Source organism: Ambystoma mexicanum, chromosome 6q (assembly GCF_040938575.1).
Source record: "Ambystoma mexicanum isolate Mex_15411 chromosome 6q, UKY_AmexF1_1, whole genome shotgun sequence".
NCBI classification, from domain to species: Eukaryota; Metazoa; Chordata; class Amphibia; order Caudata; family Ambystomatidae; genus Ambystoma; species Ambystoma mexicanum.
This window is the reverse complement of record NC_090937.1, coordinates 457,862,884-457,880,283: the sequence shown is the minus strand read 5'-3', so window position 1 is coordinate 457,880,283 and position 17,400 is coordinate 457,862,884. Positions and strand designations below refer to the sequence as shown.

The following is a 17,400-nucleotide window of genomic DNA, read 5'->3' as shown; positions in this document are numbered from 1 at the left end:
CACAATCCATTAGAACTTGGATTTTTCATCATTCACATTAAGTCTCTCCCAAACCTTGGGTTTTTCAGGATTCACATTAGCAACAATGGGTATTTCTTCACCATTCCCACTGAATGCCCTTTTCAGGCAGACAATATTGTGTTATCCTGCCTGGGGTTTCTTCACTGGAAGCATTTAGGAAGACAGACACCTTTGGCATTCTGCTGCCTGGCTCAGGGACCCTTCTGAAGGTCTGTTCCTTCCTCCACCACCCCTTTTGCGGGTTTGTTCTCTAGTGTACTCTTACTAGATAAAATGGTGTAGGACAGCCAAAACATGTACAACCTCTTTCCCAGTAGTAGTTTCCCTAGGTTACCAGGCACCAGCGGCAGCGCAGAGGCTTCCTTCTGACTTTGTCTCTCTTTCCTGTCAGAAACCTGAAGGTGTCTCACTCGCTAGTCCCCGGGGATCTGTCATCCAGGTGGCCAGGACACAACCATCGCTATTGTATCCAGTGGACCAGTGAGGGAGGATCACCTGGCTGAGGGGTCTTCGGGGAGTGGAAGTGGGATGCGAAAGAGTGAGACACGGTACCCCCTTCCTTATGACACCTTTTCCCTATCCTACCCCGTAGGATATCTAGAAACTCAACCCACCCCCCCTTTCTTGACAGACACTTTCTCAGAGACCAATTATCATGAAAAACAACGGACTAACACCAGAGCTCTATACCCAACATTTCCCAACACAAGGGTCAAGCAAAGTCAGGCAATTGCTGATAATTTTATACACCTGACTTCCCTTCGCTTTCCCCATAGGGATAAAAGACATAGCACGAAAGCACAAACTGAGCAAGGCCAAACGCATGAGAAAGCAGCTTTACCAGGACGGCAGTTCAAACAGAGGAGAAAGGCGTTGAGACCTGAAAGGATGGGGAGGTAATTGCCCATGTCCTGTTCAACCCAGACCAGGGGTGCCTCCGAGAAGGGAAACACAAGACCAGGAATTGCAGCTGGCAAATTTTGCAAAGGATGTCAGCGGTACATGGGACCGTCCCGCACTAATAGCCAGGGCGGGGAGAAGCGGTTGCAATTGTGGTACCGTCCTTGACTCCAGAGGCAAGAGACGCCAACAGAGTTCGGCACAGCCGGTGAGTCGGAAAGAGCTGATGATAGACTGGACTGTGTTGAGCTCAAGGTTGCGAAGAGCAACATTGCATGAAGAAAGAAAACTAAAGTATAAAGATCTTTTGGGAGTAAAAAAGGCATCAGAGTTAAGAGTGGTCCAGCTTCACGTGGGCGCTCATTCGAAGGACTCAAACTGTTGCCCCGCTCCTGAACAAGGAGAAGGGAGTAGTTTCTTACCTGTAAGTCAATTTCTCCAGCGTTGGTATCTTTTTTGGATTCTCATGCTGTGAATATTCCCCGTCAGGCTGGGAATCCCTGGTTATTTTGATTTAGGAATTTTCCTATGTAAAAACTTGACACCTTGAGTGTCTCATTGACGTCGTTGTGGGTGCTTTTGGTACCCAGCAATGGGACGTCGCATGTATAGCTCCGCCCCAGCAGGTTCCCCTCAGAATGTAACCACTGCACCTGGAGAATATCCTGCTGAAGTGGCTGTTTGCCTGTAGGGGGTAGGCTGGAGTGCGCATGTGAATCCATGAAAGATACCAACGCTGGAGAAGGGAGTAGTTTCTTACCTGTAACTCCATTTCTCCAGCGTTGGTATCTTTCATGGATTCACATGCTTAGAATATTCCCCGCCGTCAGACTGGGAACCCTCGGTACACATATATAGTCATTTCCTATAGGAAAAACTTCCGACACTTGTGTGTCCTATCCACATCTACGTATTCTCCGGGGTCTTCCACGCAAGCCCCGTTGGACGTAATGGTATAAAAGGCCCCGCCCCCGCGGGTCCCGTCAGATTTCGGCCCCTCCAAAGTAGAAAGGGGGAACGTGCTTATGCACATATCTTGCACATTGCAATCCGGGGAGGCTGGAGGGCGCATGTGAATCCATGAAAGATACCAACGCTGGAGAAATGGAGTTACAGGTAAGAAACTACTCCCTTCTCCAGCATTGGATCTTTCATGGATTCACATGCTTAGAATAGATTGTATAGCAGTATCATCGAAGACGGAGGTGAGAATGCAATGTAACTTACTTTTACCAGAAACACTGTCAGTCCAAATATGTATATATGTATGTGTGTAAGCAGCAACATATTTTCAGATATAAACATATTCGTAATACATAAATAAGATCAAGGGAACCGACCTAGGCAAGGTAAGAGACAACAGCTTCACCGTATTTGGCTTACCTCATTGAAACAGATGTACCTCATCCGTGTGCTGCCTTTCCAGGCAGTAATGGCGTGTAAACGTGTGTGGAACTGACAATGCCGCCGCCTGGCAGATGTCTGTCAGAGGAATTCCTGCCCATAGAGCCGTGGAGGAGGCTGTCAATCTCGTGGAATGGGCTCTAGGGCGTCCTTGTAGGGGTCTCCCAGCCTTGGAGTGACTAAAAGCAATTGCCGAAGAGACCCAACGAGCCAGACCTTGCTTGGAGATTGCCCTTCCCCTCGTCGACGGACCGTAGGCAATGAACAACTGTCTGGTAGATCTGATATCTTGCGTCCTTTGCAGGTAAAATTTTAACGCCCTTTTGACGTCCAGAGTATGAAGGGCTTTTTCCGCCGTCGACGACGGGGACGCAAAGAGAGTAGGAAGGACCAGGGTCGAGTGTTTGTGATAGACTGTCAGTACTTTGGGGATGAAAGTAGGGTTGGTTGATAAAATTACTTTGTCCTTAAAGAATCTCATATATGGAGGATCTATGACCAATGCCTGTAATTCCGACATTCTTCTAGCCGATGTAATGGCAATTAAGAAAGCCAGTTTCCAAGATAGGAACTGCATGGATGAAGAGGACATTGGCTCAAATGGAGGCTTCATTAAGGCAGCCAACACCACATTTAGACTCCACGAAGGTGGGAACCGTTTCTCAGGGGGGAAAGTTCTAAAGAGACCCCTCATGAAATGTTTCACCAGTCTGTCACTGAATAATGGTGAAGACTGTCTCCTCCTCGTAAACCTTGAAATGGCCGCCAAGTGCACTTTGATGGACGATGAAGACAACCCACTCTCAGCTAGGTGAAGAAGATACGGAAGAATTTGTTCAGGGGGTTACTACTAAAGGCTGAATTTCGGGCTGTGTTTGACACCACGTACAGAACCTTCGCCATTTGCATATGTATGATTTGTTAGTCGAAGGGGCCCTAGCCGACTGCAGAATTCTCCGGCAATCCGACGAGACTTTCAAGTTGCCAAACTCTGAAAAGTCAGGAGCCATGCTGTTAAGTTGAGGCTGTCCGGGTTGTGGTGCCACACCGTTCCCTTGTCCCTGGACAGTAGGTTTGGCACTTTCTGGAGAGATATAGGCTGTTCCAACGACAGATGTAGGAGGTCGGAAAACCATGGTTGTCTCGGCCAATACGGAGCCACTAGAATGACCAGGCATTTGTACCTGCGAATCCCCTGGATTGTCCTCTGTATAAGGGGGAACGGAGGGAAAGCATACAGGAATTTGTCCGTCCAAGGAAACGAGAATGCTTCTCCCAGGGATCCTTTTTGAGGCCATATGCTCGCGAACTGTTCGCATTTCCTGTTTTCTTTCGTAGCGAAGAGGTCGATTGAGGGGGTCCCCCACCTTTCGAAGATTATTTGTAGCTGACCGGTGTCCAGCTCCCACTCGTGTATTTGAGCCATTGTCCTGCTCAGGGAATCCGCTTGCACATTCTTCACACCCGGAAGATGGTAAGCCACTAAGGATATGTTGTGTTTCAACGCCCAGTGCCAGATCTTTTGAGCTTCCGCCGAAAGGTTCCTGGATCTGGTGCCTCCTTGCTTTATCAAACAGAACATGGCTGTCGTGTTGTCTGTCAGCACTCTTACTTTTGATCCTTTGATATGTGGCAGGAATGATTTCAAGGCCCATCTCACTGCCCTCAGTTCCAGCACGTTGATGTGTAGGTGCGATTCGGTCGAAGACCATCTGCCCTGGGTTTGATGATCGTTCATGTGTGCTCCCCAGCCCGTCAGGGAGGCGTCCGTGATGATGGTGTTCTGAAATTCCGGCTCTTGTAGAGGAACCCCTCTGTCCAGGATGTGAAAGATTTTCCACCATTGGAGGGATCTGATGACACCCTCGTCGTCGACGGTTATCCTGTCTGACCACCGGCCCGTGGCCTGCTTCCATCTGTCCGACAGGAACTCCTGTAGAGGCCTCATGAACAATCGGCAGTTTGCTACTAGGTGGATGCACGAAGCCATGGAGCCCAGGATTGCCACATATTTTCTCACGGAAAATGTGCTCTGTAGGCGAAGTTGACTCGTCAGTTGTTCGATCTTCAATATTCTGTCTAGGGACGGTTTCACTATTCCCGAGTGGGTTTCGAATTGAGCTCCCAAGAACTTCAAGCTCCTTGAGGGCTTTAGAGAAGACTTTTCGAAGTTCACTGCGAACCCCAGTCGTTGCAGAAGTTGTAAGGTGGCTTGCACGCTGTCGTTGGTCGACGCTGGGGAGGATCCCCTCACAAGCCAGTCGTCGAGGTACGGGTATACATGATGCCCTCTCTTTCGCAGCCAGGCTGCCACAGGTGCCAAACATTTTGTAAACGTTCTTGGGGAGGACTTTAGACCAAATGGGAGCACTGCAAATTGGTAGTGTGTTTGACCTATTATGAACCTCAGAAACCTCCTGTGTTTTTGACACACCGGAATGTGGAAGTACACGTCCTGTAGATCTAGTGACGCCAAAAAATCGTCCCTTTGGACGGATTTGATCACCTCCTGCAGTGTAAGCATTTTGAATTTTTGACTCTGTAGGGTCTTGTTGAGGTCTCGCAGGTCGAGAATAGGGCGCCATTTTCCGTTTGGTTTCTTTACCACAAAACACCGTGAGTATACCCCTAGGCCTTTCTGCGATGCAGGGACTAATTCGATGGCGCCTTTCTGTAACATGAGTGTTACTTCCTGCCTCAAGATGTTTAGATGCGGCTGGGATAGGTGTATTCGTGGACATTTTGGAGGTTTGCATTTGAATCGTAGGGAATGTCCGTACCTCACAGTGTCCAAAACCCACTGGTCTGTTGTGATGGCCTCCCATTCCTTGATGCAGCTTGACACTCTTCCTCCCAGAGCAGTACTCTTCCCGTCATTGTTGGTCTTTCTGTTTGCTCGTCGACGACGAATAAGTTGGTCGTCTCTTGGAAGACTGGAAGTTTCTGCGCCGGCTTGTGGTCTGAGAGGCGCGTCTATATCCTTGGGAAGGATACGCTGATCTACCAAAAGATCTATCCCTGGTTGCTGAAAATCTTGAGTTTCCAGATGCTCCTCTAAAGGGACGAAAGGAACGAAAGGGCTTACCACTCTGGAGAGAACCCAGCGAGCGCGCTGTATCTGAGTCCTCCTTCATGCCCTTCAAGGCCTCGTCCACCTTTTCTCCGAAAAGAAGATCACCTTCGAAGGGCATGTCCAAGACTTTATACTGTACTTCGGGTCTGAAGTTGGTGCACTTAAGCCAAGCCTGGCGTCTTAGAACAACTCCGTTATTTATTTGTTTAAAACCCGAATCTGCCAGGTCCACTGCTATGTTAATAGCATGATTAGATGCTTCTTCGCCTTCTCGAACCAGGGACATAGCCGTTCTTCTATGTTCTTCCGGGAGGTGGTCCAGAATAGGTGCCAGTCTGTGCCACATCTCCCTGTCATATCTGGCCACAATCGCCAGGGAGTTAGCTGCTTTCACCGTTGAGGCCCCCACAGAAAGAACCTTCTTACCAAACACGTCTTGGCGCCTCGCCTCGTTATCTGGCGGGGTAGAGCATTTATGTTGGGCCTTCGCTTTTCTCGTCGCCGCCGACGACACCACCGAGTCCGGTGTAGGCTGAGCCGAAAGACACTTCGGTGTAGAGTCCGGTACTTTAAATTTCTTTTCAATGCGGCCTTTGACAGCAGGCTCAGAAAATGGGTGACGCATGGTTTGAACACCTTCTTTCCAGACATGGTCTAAAATTGGTATTGAGAATATTGAGCGTCTACTTTTGCCCATATGGTCAAAAAGAAAACGGTCCTTTTTCTCCTCCTGTTGGACCAGGCCAAACTCCTTGCACGCTTTTTCCATCATGGAATGAAAGGCACCTATATCGTCCGGTGGTGACGGGTGAGTGGGACTCTTTGGTGTTTCCATTTCCACATCAGACACCCAGGATGGATCCCTAGATGGTGAGAGGGATATATCTGACGCTGACCCATGGTCAGATAGGGAGTCCGAAAGCTCACCTTCCTCCTGGACTGCTGGAACAGTTGGAACCCCGATCGATCTGGTCGGGCGGTGTGAAGGGCCGGGCTCGTCGACGGGGGGTGGCGACGGTATAGGTGGCAGCCTTTCGTCCAGCGATTTCAGCAGCGAGTGTAAGGAGGACAGTACCTCCATGGACAGGGTCGCCTGAGAGCTTGGAGGTTGAGTAAACACCTGCGAGCAGGTTGCTCTGATGGAAACCTGGCTCGTAGACCGAGGTCCTCCGGGCTCACAATTCTGAAGCCGTCGTCTTCTTTCGAGGCAATTGACGCTGCCTGTTCCTGTAGCAACGTGTCAGGCAACCCCATATCGAATACTTCTGGTCGCCAGGCCATAACTTCCGTCGACGAGGACATCGTCGCCGAGGTCGTCGCTGGGTTGATGACCGGTGAAATCGACTGCGTCAGAGGCAGTGAGGACACCGACTGGTTCGTCGTCGTCGACGTTGGGCCTGCAGGTGGTTTAGGCGGTCCCGCCTTCACAGCGCTCTCCCTGCGTTTATCCGAATCTCTACTCGTGGCTGATCTGTGTTGATAGCCCGAGGAGGATTTATGCCTTTCCTTTCCTTTCTTCGACGAAGTTGACGACGATGTCTTTCTTGCAGAGTCTTTAGAAGAGTCCTTAGAAGAGTGACTTTGTGGAACGTCCTTTTCCACAGGTCGTGACTTCTTAGTTCCGACGAAGTTGGGCGTCGAGGGGCTCCTGATGTTTTCGCAGAGGCCACGCTGCGCACAGAGCCCACTTCTGACTGAGGGTACGCTCCCGCAACCAGGATACCAGCCGTCGATTTCGATCCTTCAGGGTTTTCTGGGAAAAACCTTTACATATTTCACACTGGTCTGCCGAGTGGTGAGGTTGGAGGCAATAAATACAGTCTAAATGGCCGTCCCCCTCGTAAACCTTCTTCAATCCGCACATGGCACACGGGCGAAATAGAGGTTTTCCCAACATTCCAAAAAAATTAACAAACTCACAGGAGTTCGACAATTCGAAAAATCTAGCAGTAGAGACTACGCGAGGAGATCCCACTATCTTTGGAGACGGTTGAAATCTGACGGGACCCGCGGGGGCGGGGCCTTTTATACCATTACGTCCAACGGGGCTTGCGTGGAAGGCCCCGGAGAGGACGTAGATGTGGATAGGACACACAAGTGTCGGAAGTTTTTCCTATAGGAAATGACTATATATGTGTACCGAGGGTTCCCAGTCTGACGACGGGGAATATTCTAAGCATGTGAATCCATGAAAGATACCAACGCTGGAGAAATGAAGTTGCAGGTGAGAAACTACTCCTTTCTCCAGCATTGGATCTTTCATGGATTCACATGCTGTGAATAGATTTTGTAGCAATATACATGTTAGGAGGTGGTAAACCAGGCAAACCAGATGAGATGCTTTAAAATTGCCTGCGTTAATGCGAGAAGAATACATACGCAAGTAGACAAAGGAAAACAACCCCAGAAGCTCCGGGGCTTACCTTACTGAAACAGCCATTGCAGGACTGCTCGTCCCATCTGTACGTCCTTAGCGCGTTGCTTATGTAAGCAGTAGTGCCTCGTAAATGTGTGGGGTACTGCCCATGTTGCCGCTTGGCAAATATTTCTGATGGGTAATCCAGACCAGAGAGCCAGCGAGGCATCCATGGCTCTAGTGGAGTGTGCTCTGGGTCGCCGTTTGCAAAGGCTTAGAATGGCAGAAGAAGATTGTAGATGAAACACACCTTGAAATGCCCTGTTTTTATATGGATTTTCCCTTGTTGGATGGACCAAAGGCGACAAACAGCTGCTTAGTCGCCCTGAAAGAGTTTGTGTGATCCAAATAATATTTCAATGTACTTTTGACATCTAGAGAGTGCAGGGCCTTCTCCGCTGTTGGAGTGGCACTTTGAAAGAATGTGGGCAGAGTTATGGTAGCATTTTTATGAAACTCTGAAGGTACTGCAAGGATGAAATGAGGATTAGTGCAAAGTACCACCATGTCTCTCATGAAGCATAGGTACGGAGGGTCTACAACCAAAGCTTGCAGCTCCGAGACCGGTCTACAGGACGTAATGGGCACTAAAAAAGCCACCTTCCACGTTACAAATTTGATGTGTGTTGTTGACAAAGGATTGAATGGAGGCTTCATAAGCCCTGCCAGGACCAGGTTCAGGCTCCAGACAGGTGGAATTCTCTTTGGCGGAAAGGTCTGAAAAAGCCAGTTTAAGAATTGTTTGATAAGCCTGTCACTGTAGAGAGGGGAAGATCTTGTTTTCCATGTAGGCTTAGAGATTGCCTGTTAGGGAGAATTATCTGTTTAGGCTGAATTTCCTAACCTAGTGAGTCCCCCAGCAGCTTTGCTGGATTTTTGGGGTTTATGTTTTTCTCCTGCCAAGAGCGAAACTCTTTTACCCTCACTCTTGGGCATGATTTGAGTGTGTTTCTTTGATTCTAGATGTGTTTAATGGGCTATGGGGTCTTTTACTCCATAGGGCTTCATGTGTTTTTGTGATGTGTGTTACACAGCACCCTCAGTGCAGTAACACAGGGGTGTCATAGTGACCCCCCAATATAGACTCCATACCCTGGGACTGACTACTGTCTCCCAGGGCATGTAAAGTCACCATTGACTTTACTAGTCTCAAATTCTGAACAGAACCAGTACAAATCATCATATTGTGGACGTAATGGCCGGGGCAATTCGATTGCCCTGGGGTCTGTTAGTCGGGGGGCACGTCTCCGTCCTCCCTGATCGAGTTTTGGCTGGTGGCAGTGGATACTACTTTTTAAATTCGACCACGAATATATCTCTATGGAATTTCCCATTGTTCGAGGCTACCAACTTTAATTATTTAATTCCTATAGCCTCGAACATACCGCCGGCTTATTTATTTAATATTAATTCTCTGGTTGGTATTTTTTGCCAGAACTCGGTTCTAAAATGGCGTTTGTGTTTGCTTCTGTGACTACAACCCAAGTTGAGCCCTTTGTTCCACTTTTTGGCGGGCTTCTCCACAGAAGCCCTCCAAAGTGGTGCCACTCTGTCTGGGGTACTTAGGAGGGGTGGAGGGGGATTTCGGCACCCTGGACTGAGTTGCCTAGGCAACTCAAGTCGCACTCCGCCCTGATTGGCCCAAGTGGTGAGCCGGCCGGCTCACCACTTCGCATGTTTGAGTGACAGCTAGGCTGAGTGAATGGGGGTTTTCTGTATAAAAGCAGGGCTTTGGGGACTGGAACTTTAGAAGTCGCCACAGGACCTAAGAATCCGATGACGGAGAAGCTGAGCCGACCTGCTACGACACCACCGGTGGAGCCCTGTTGAACCGTCTCACCACTTTTCCCAACGACAGAGGAGATCTCCAGCCCAGAGAGTCTTCTTCCTTCGACTGGTGGGGATAACCAGTCTGCTTCCTTTTTCGCTTCCTGGATCATCTCGTGGCTGCCTTGCCTGTGCCAAGCACCCCGGCAACCGGAATACCACGTTTTACCACTACCGCGAATCAAAGGGTAGTACCTTTAACCGGAAAACTCTGCGGCTGGTTTCTTCCCTGGCAGTGCAACGACCTTCATCTTTCCTCCACGTCAAGATCTTCTCTTCCTCTGGACGACGCCGTGACTTGCACCCGCTGCCAGGAACAACTGCCCCGCTGGAGGATCCGTTCCACATAAGGTACCGTGTTCCGCCTGGCTTCCCTTGCAACCGACTGTACGGGGTAGATTTAGCCCCCGGCTTTCGAACCTGGGTTAGCCTGGGACACCCTGGCTAAACTTTTCTGAGCCTAACTAAAACCTTTCGGAACTCTCTGCAAGACTTTCTAAGCCTGTTGTCATTGTGTGATCTTGGGCGCATTTGTGCCCTGCTCTCTCCAAGTGTGGGCCCTGCCTATGGACTTTGGCCCACAAGTAACTTCTGACTTGCCTGCCTTGCTTAAGAATTCCTAAGTATTAGTGTGGTGTATTTTCCTACATTCTGCCTTTTTCCCTCCCTTTTTCGTTAACTTTTTGGAGTGCCATCTATAGTTAAGCGCTCACCTCTGTCTGGAAATAAGTGGTGTTAACTAAGACTTGTCTGATAAGGAATAAGGGATGTATATAGATTAATAGTAACTGTGTTTGAAGTGATTTACAATAATAGTGCTGGAGTGTATCAACAAGTGTGTCTTTAAATAAATTATTATATACCTCGACACCAAAGCTATGGTCAGTGTTTGCTTGTGCTATTGTGTCCGAGTGCCTATTGTGTATACTTTACATACTGCCTAACTCTTCTTGAGGGAAGTCTGACTGCTCAGCCAAAGCTACCAGGTAAATCTGGGTGGTACAGACTACTACCAAGTGGGTTTACTGCCAACACCTGTAGTCCTAAATCTTTTGCAGTGGTCCCCAAGGGAACTGCACAAGTTTCTGCCTAACATTGCCGATAAGTGTACTTTGATGGAAGAGATCGCTAGACCTTCTGTAGCCAACATTAGCAGATAAGGAAGGATCTGATGAGGTGTTCTAGCTAGCGGCTGCAGGTTAGGCTGCTGTGCACACCATGCACAGAATCTTTTCCATTTTTGGCTATAGGAAATGTTGGTAGAAGGAGCTCTAGCTGCTACTAGAATGCACGGACAGTCTTGAGGAATATTCAAATGACTGAATTTGGAGTGGTCAGAAGCCACGCTGTTAACTTGAGAGAGCCTGGGCCGTGATGAAAAATCATCCTGTTGTTCTGAGATAGAAGATTGCCATGAGATTATAGATGGATTGGATTGTATACTGCCAGTTGAAGGATGTCCGAGAACCAGTTCTGCCTGGGCCAGTACGGAGCTCCCAAGATTATTCTTCAACAACCTTATGAATCATCTGTATTGTTTTCCTGATGAGAGGAAACGGAGGGAACGCGTAAACAAACATGCCGTTCCAAGGGAACGAAAATGCATCCCCCTGAGAGTCAAGATGCGGAAACCTGCTGGCAAATTTCTGGCACTGCTTGTTGTCGGGACTGGCGAATAAGTCTGAGGGGGATGACCCCTCCTTGAGAAAATCTTGGCTATCTGGATGCAGTGCAATTGCCACTCGTATGTCTGTGAGGAATCCCTGCTGAGGGTGTCTGCTAGCTTTTTCTGCATCCCCAGCAAGTGGAAGATCTGAAGTAGGATGTTGTGCCGAATGGCCCAATGCCAGATGGTCTGCGCTTCCTGGGACAAGGTGTTTAATCGCGTTCCGCCTTGCTTCCGTAGATAAGACTTTGTGGTTGTTCTGTCAGTGAGGACGCAAATCAAAAAAATGAATTCTTGATTAGACGAAGAAAGGATTTTAGAGCCTGTTGCACTGCCCGTAATTCCAGCACATTGATGTGGCAGACAGCTTCCTTAGGGTCAAGAGGCCTTTGACTTGGTGCTTGTCCAAAGGAGCGCCCGATCCCGTCTGGGAGGCATCGGTCACAATGATTAGATGGTAGTTTGGCTCTATCAGGGGTATTCCTTTCATGATGTTGCAGGGGTATGTCCACCATTTCAGTGTGTTTGACAGAGCCAGAGAGATGGTTGTCTGAACAGGAACACTGGGTTTGGGTCCATCTGGTAGCAAAAAGCGTTTGCACTGGCCGCATGTACAGCCGGCAGTGAGGAACAAGTGGAATGCAAGAGGGCATGCTCCCCCGGAGAGCCATGTATGCATGGAACATGACTAGCTTGTTTGGCGTAAATGAGTTTGCTAGTGTTATCAATTTTTTAATTGTTTCCGAAGAGGGTCTGACCAGAGTCTGGCCTGTAAGGAATTGAGCGCCCAGGAAAACCAAGTTCCTTGAGGGAACTCTGCAGGATTTTGTATACATTTTTGTAAAGCCCAATTGTTGGAGCACCGTTTTTGTTTGATTAAGAGAAGATAAAATTGAGTTGAACCTCGGACCAGCCAAACATCCAAGTACGGGTAGACGTGGTGGCCCGGTTCTCGGAGGAAGGCTGCTACCGGTGCCAGGCACTTTGTGAATGTTCTGGGTGCTGATTTCAGGCTGAAAGGCAGTACCCGAAACTAATAATGGCTTTCTCCACAACAAATCTGAGTTACTTTTGGTGCCTTGGATGTACTGGCACGTGGAAGTAAGCATCCTTGAGATCTAAGGCCGCGAGGTATTCCTGGAGCTGAATGGCTTTTATGACCTCCTGGAGCGTTACCATTTTGACTTTTTGCTTTTTGATGTTCTGGTTTAGTTTTCGTAGATACAGAATAGGGCACCACTTCCCGTCTGGTTTTTTGATGACGAAGTACCTAGAGTATGCTCCCTTTCCTCCTGCTGAGGGAAGAACTCTTTTGATGGCTCTTTTTCTTAGCATTGATTTATCTTGTGCTGTACAACCCGATCTTGCGGGTGAGATAACTTTATGGGAGGTATCAGGATTTGTGAGCGCTGAAATCCAATAAGTGGCCGTACTGGATTGTATCTAGCACCCACCTGTCGTTCGTTATTGTTTGCCACTCATTGGGGTAGAACGCCACATTTGCCCCACCTGTTTGCCCCTGAGGCAGTCATTGTTATGCCTTATTTTGCCTACCTCTTTGGGAGGTGCCAGATCCCCGCTTTAGTTGCCCTTGACGGTATTCTCTGTTGCGCTGGGAGGATTGGTAATTCCGCTTGTAGCCCTGACAATAATATCCGGGTTTACCATAGTTCTTGTCTCTAGAGGCTCAGAATCTTGCATTACCTGAAGCTGATCGAAAGGGCGGCCTGCCCTGATGGGCTGTATGAGACCTAACTGTCAGTCAGCCTTCATGGCTTTAAGGGACTCATCAATTTTGTCCCCAGATTTTCCCCTTCATATGGCATATCGATGACTTTGTGTTGCACTTCTGGGAGAAAATCGGTGCAACATAGTCATGCTTGGTGTCTAAGGACTACTCCATTGCCAATTTGCTTAAACCCTGTTTCGGCAAGGTCTACAGCGATATTTATGCTATGATTCGAGGCTTCCTCCCCTTCGCGCACCAGCATCATGGCCTATTTTCTCTGCTGTTCCGGCAAGTATTCCAATAAAAGGAGCCAGACGATGCCACATTTCTCGATCATATCGAGCAACTATTGCCAGGGCATTCGCTGCTTTTAACATTGTTGCCCCAATGGTGAGAACCTTTTTTCCAAAGGCATCCATTTTCTGGTTTTCATTGTCTGGCAGAGTGGGGCATTTATGCTGCGTTCGATCCTTGTGGCTTGCTGCTGCTGAAACAACAGACTCCCGAGCAGGTTGCAAGGTGAGGCATTTCGGTGTTGTGTCTGGAGTTTTAAATTTCTTCTCCAGCCTCCCTTTAACAGCCGGCTCTGTAAAAGGATGCTTCAGAGTACGGAGGCCCCCCTGCCAGATGTGATCCAGAATGGGTATGGAAAAGAATGCCTTCCTGCGTTAACCCATGTTGCTGAAGAGGAAACAATCTTTCTTTGCCTCATCTGGAATCAGACCAAACTCCTGTAATGCCTTAGCCATCATGGAGTGAAATGCCGCAATGCCATCTGGAGGTGAAGGTTGAGCCGGGCTACCCAGCGCATCTTGGTCAGGATCTGTGTCCCAAGTGTCGGCTCTCCACGGAGACGAGGACGCAGTGAAACTTGTATCCCTAGGATCAGTGTCCTGGTCCTTGTCAATCAATCCCCCCTCTTTTTGCTCCCTCCTACGTGGACTGAATGTACGTGGAGGTGGAGGTCTAGGTGGTGTTTGAACCCTAGGCAGTATGCACTGGTCCCTACAGGGATGGGTTGGATCCCTTCGATGTTGAGGGGTAACTTGATGTTCTCCATAAGGCTGAATTGCCTGAGCTTGTGAGAGCAGAAGCCTGGCATCAAGCTGCCCCAAATGAAATTGCAGTTTTGCAAGGACCTGCAGGGAAAGCAGTGATTGTAGGTTGATAAGGGGGTATTGCGTATGCATACCGCCTATTCCAGCAGGTGTTGATGGCAGAGTAGGTATCTGAAACCGTAGAGGTGTGTCTTCCTCTCTAGATGGTCCCTGGATAAAAGGATCAGAAGTTCCTTCTTCATGATCTGATTCAAAGACACCTGGACATTCCTCTGGTGGATGCTCAAAATCGGATGTAATCTCATTCTGCAAAATGTCTTCTGGCCGGATATCTGGGTACTCTATGGGAGAAATTCCCAGGGGAGCCTGGTCTTGCTTCATCGTGGACCATGTTGGGGTTTTCAAAATACCCTTAGGTGACAATATATTGCCTTCTGTTGGTACTTCCGAAATCTCTGTCGTGGTGGTTGACGGGCATGTAGGCTTTTCTGCAGACTATTTCCTTTTGGTCTCTGATGAGGTGCTTGTCGACGAGGTGGTCGTCGAAGTGGTTGTCGACTAGAGATTAGCCGTAGACCCTGACAAAGATGCTGTAGTCATTGTTGTCGATGCCGTTGTCAGCGGTGCGGTCGTCGGAGTAGAGCTCGACGACGATTTGGCCGTCGACCGGTGTCTCGATGACAACTCATGGCTGCAGGAGGATCTTTGAGATTCCAACGACGAGTAGTGTTTTTTGACACTCGTCGAGGTAGACTGTTTCAATGACAACGCTGAGGAGGATTTTGTAGGCGACTTGGCTCTGTGCTTGTCCATCGACTGAGAAGATCTCCTGGACGGGTCCACGGATTTTGATTTTGGGTGAGAGCCTTTCACCCTCGGGTTGTCCGACGACGCTTTAGTCAACGGCCGTTGGAAGAGTGTTTGGACCCAGTACGGGACCCTTCGCTACTAGTTGGTGGTTTCTTTACAGGGAAAGAGTGTTTGGCTTGATCGTGTCCTGAGGTTGATTTTGCCTCACCTGTCTTGTTTCTTGGCCACTGGCTCCTCAGATCTGGTCCTCTGTCATGACGGTGACCTCTTGTCAGCGGGGGTGGTTTCTCTCCCACTCTGTGATAAGCCAACCTCAGACGGCGGATATGCATTTTCATTGAGCCAGCAGATTAGGTGTTGGTTCCTCTGTCCTTAAGGGTTTTTTGCGAGAAACCCTGGCAGATGTCACAGCTGTCAGCAGAATGGTTCGGGTAGTGGCACTAAAGACATTCCGTGTGCCTGGCCCCCTCATCCACATTTTTTAGGTTGCAAGTGTCACACGGCCTAAACAAGGACTTCTTAGGTCCTGAAGCTTCCACGGTTGTAAGGAGAACCATGTGTATGTCGACGTTGGTTGCACCGGATGGTGACATTTGAAGAAAAAATGTATTTTCAAAGAAGTATCATTTTCTCTCAGGAGAGAAACACGAGGAATCCCAACAGCTCGAAAGACGGTTGAAATCTGAGGGGAAGCTGCTGGGGTGGAGCTATACACTGGATGGCCCATTGGTGGGTACCAAAAACACCCACAACGACGTTGATCGGGCACTCAAGGTGTCAAGTTTTTCCATAGGAAAATTACTAAGTCAAAATATTTGTATTTGTATAGCGCGCCTGGCCCAAAGGCATCTGGGCGCATTTCTTAGTGAAGGGTGACAAAGGAGGTACATAAGTGGCAGTGAATTTACAATAATGACAAAATGCAACAATGAAAACAAATGTACAATTTTACAGAGAAGCAGTGTAACTGAATTGGGTAAACATTTACAGAGGCACAGTTACGAACATATGATAATACATTACAAGCGGTAGAAGGAGATGATAGTGGAAGTGCACCAATTTACATAATAGATGTAGTGTGGTCCTGCTCCATGAGCCAGGATTGGACTTTATTCTTAAATGGCAGGTAAGATGGTTCGGCTCTCAATGTAGAGGGTAATGTGTTCCAGAGTTTAGCAGCGAGGACTGGGAAGCTGGATCCCCCTGCTTTCTGGAGCTTGAATCTAGGTATTACCAGTGGGTGGACGTGTGCAGATCTTAACGGTCTGTTAGGGATATGATCAGTGAAGCGGTTAGCAAGATAGATAGGTGCCTGGTAGGTTTTGGATTTGTGAGTAAGCGCAAGAGTTTTGAGTGATATTCTAGAGGCAATAGGGAGCCAGTGTAGACTGTCACATATCCGAAATGTGGGATTTCCTGGGGATGTTAAGGGCAGCCCTTATAACCTTGTTCTGGGTGACTTGGAGCTTGTTGATGTTTCTTTGGCTAGTACCTAAATATAAGGCATTACAGTAATCAATTTTTGCCATAACAAGGGTTCTAGCAGGGGCAGTTAAAAACAGTCTGCATGCTGTTATAAGCTTGCAGGTGTAGGCCGATGCAGATACACAGCATTTGTTTGTCTTGTGAGTGACAGAGTGGAATCAAGGTAGATGCCAATGTTTTTGTATCCTTGGAGACGTTAATAGTATTCCCGTCATTTGTAAAGGATTTGAAGGTGGGGTCCAGTTTACTGAGTCTGGTGTGCGAACCTAGGATGAGCAACTCTGTTTTCTGATCATTTAGACACAGTCCATGATGTCCCATCCAGGCCTGGATGACCGAATAAACATCATTGAGTGCTTTGGAGTCAATAGCATGGTTGTCCGCGATGGGGACGAGTATCTGGGTGTCATCAGCTTAATTGGTATGGATGACACCCAGATAGTCGAGAATATCAAAAAGGGGCTTTGTAAATACATTGTAAAGTGCTGGGGAGACACAAGAGCCTTGTGGGACTCCACACAAGACTGGTGATGGTTCGGCAGAGGCGGTCGGTGAAAAGGCATGCATAGTTCTGTTTGCTAAGAATGATCTGATCCAGGAGGTGGCTTCATCCGAGAAGTGGGCAGCAGTTTTAAGGTGTTGGCACAAAATTTGGTGGTTGACCAAATCAAAAGCTGCCGATAGGTAAAGCAATAGAAGTAGGGCCAATCTGCCTTTATCTTTTAAATCCTCAATTTGTGCTTTAAGTTCAATAAAGGCAGTTTCTCTTCTGTGTCTAGGACGGAAGCCCGATTGCCGGAGGCCAAGAAGTTTGTTCGTTTCAAGGTAAGCCTGAATTTGTAAATAGGCTGCCCTGTCCAAAATTTTCAGGAGGAAGGGTACCGTGGTAATGGGTCTATAGTTGGCCTGGTTACTTGCAACAAGGGTGGGTTTTTTGATTAAGGGGATAACCCAGGCATCCTTGAGGTTGTCCGGTACAATCCCAGATTTAAAGGAAGCGTTTATGAGGAT

The 17,400-nt window shown here is 48.3% G+C and overlaps 1 protein-coding gene across 11 annotated transcripts in view; it reads right to left on the bottom strand.

Annotated features, from left to right (window-relative positions):
- TBCK (TBC1 domain containing kinase) overlaps positions 1-17,400 on the bottom strand; it is a 2,754,978-nt gene that overhangs the window by 1,608,436 nt on the left and 1,129,142 nt on the right. The window lies entirely within an intron of this gene.